Source organism: Echinops telfairi, unplaced genomic scaffold (assembly GCF_000313985.2).
Source record: "Echinops telfairi isolate 266 unplaced genomic scaffold, ASM31398v2 ScPeMD7_443;HRSCAF=831, whole genome shotgun sequence".
NCBI classification, from domain to species: domain Eukaryota; kingdom Metazoa; phylum Chordata; class Mammalia; order Afrosoricida; family Tenrecidae; genus Echinops; species Echinops telfairi.
In genome coordinates, this window is record NW_022104341.1 from 7,558,625 (window position 1) to 7,560,769 (window position 2,145).

The window sequence follows — 2,145 nt, forward strand, 5'->3', positions numbered from 1 at the left end:
GGTGACTGTTCTAGGGTGGCCTCAGGACAGGCAGGGCCACACCATCTCTGCACCCCAGTAAAGGTGACCCCTGTAGTCGCGGCTGTGGAGAGAGTGGCACTGTGCGATGCTCAGGCATCTCCCCATCCCAAAGGTGGCCTGATGGGAGCAGGCAGGGGGTGGTGGTCTTGCTCCGCCCTCCCGTAGGAAGGAGCCATGCTAAGACACCAACCTCAGGGACTTGGGTGGCTTGGGTTGGGGTCTTTTGATACTGAGAGCTGTTCTATGAGCAGAGGACAGCATGGGGCATTGTCAATAAACCAATTCTGAGTCTAAAAAAAAAAACCCAAAAAACACCCCAAACCCCAAATCCTCACAAATGGACCAATTGATATTGTCATGATGAATGGAAAAAAGATTGAAGTTGTCAAGAATTTCATTTTGCTTGGATCCATAATCAGTGTTCATGGAGGCAGAAGTCAAGAGATCAAATGACACGTTGTATTGGATAACTCTGCCACACAGGGCCTCTTTCAAGTGTTGAAGAACAAGGATGTCACTTTAAGGACTGAGGTGCCCCTGGCCCAAGCGATGCTGTTTTCCTTGTCTTATATGCATGTGGAAGGTGGACAATGCATAAGGAAGATAGGAGGAGAATTGGTGCATTAGGATTAAGGTGCTTGCAAAGAACAGTCAAAGTACCATGGACTGCGGAGGAGAGAACAGGCTAACCAGTCTCAAAAGAAGTACACCCAGAGTCCTGGGCAGGGAGAATGGCAAGACGTTGCCTCCCCTCCTTTGGCCATGCTGACAGGAGAGACCAGTGACTGTGAGGAGACTGGAGGGTCCACTAGAAAAAGGAAGATGCTCAGCGAAATGTACTGACATAGTCAGATCCCAGCACAACCACTGTGAGGACGGCATTGGATCAGCGTTTTGTTCACCTGTGCCTTGGGTCGCTAAGTGCACCTGAAACCGGCAACGACACTTCTGAAGACAAAGTGTTGCACCTAGATGTAGGAAACAGCAGTCTTCAAGGGAGGACTGATGACTTCAACTGACATGTTGTCATGCAAACTGATATAGATGAAAACCAAAGAGATTCTAGTGCATTCATTTGGTGACTGGTTGGTTGAGGTCACAAGTGGGATGGGTTAAGGGTTTCAGGTAGGGCTACAGAATTTACACGCGTACTTGTGGAAGAGTTATAAAGAACATTTTCGGGTCAGAAAGAAGTCAAAGTTGAAGGAAGACATTCTTCGAGGCTGGAGCTGGGGGTGAACATAACCTCTAGGCTCTCCCTTTAGTCTTTGTTGCAGCGATGACACAACCTTGCCTGTCTCAGAAGGCTCATGCAGTCGACAACTCACCGGGACTGCCAGGGATCAGGTGGAAGGGGGTGGGCCACAAAAGGAAGAAGAGAAGTCGAGGAGCAGGTGAGGGGTAAACTGTTAGGGGGGTGGATGAATAGTTTAAGCTGCTGAATACAAAATTGATGATCTGAAACGTAAACCCCACCTAATATACAAAAAAAGGGAGGGGATTAAGAAAATATCACTTTGAAAACTAAACTGCTTCTCACGGAAGCCCTGGTGTTTTTAATTAGTTGCCTCATGTGCATGTGAGTTGGACACAGAACAAGGACGACCAGAGAAGAACTGGTGCATTGGAAGACAGTGTTGAAAGAACCGCAGTCTGACAGAAGCACACACAAATCTTTCGTGGAAAGAGTACAGCCAGATTACAGGCGCGGTGTTAGTCTGGGTGGACTAGAGAAACAAATCCAGAGACACTCATACATGTACAAGAAAGCTTTTTTATAAAGAGTAATTGTATATTAAGACAATGTCCCAGTCCAGTCCAGATCAAGTCCATAAGTCCTATATTAGCCCATATGTCTGATACCAATCTACAAAGTCTTCTTCAGCCTCACACCAAATGCAATGGAATATCACAGGCCAGTGGGTGGGAAGTCTTGTGAATCCACTAGCATTGTAAGCATCTTAATGCTGGCAGAGGTCTCCACGTGGCTCCTCCTGCTCCAGGGCTCTGGTTCTAGCAGCGTAGCTCCATGTGGCTTGTCAACAGGAAGGCGAAGCAGAGAGAATCTGCCTGTATCCGGCCTCCAGTGAGCTATTTAGTTGCTAACCTGTTGGACAGGTTAGA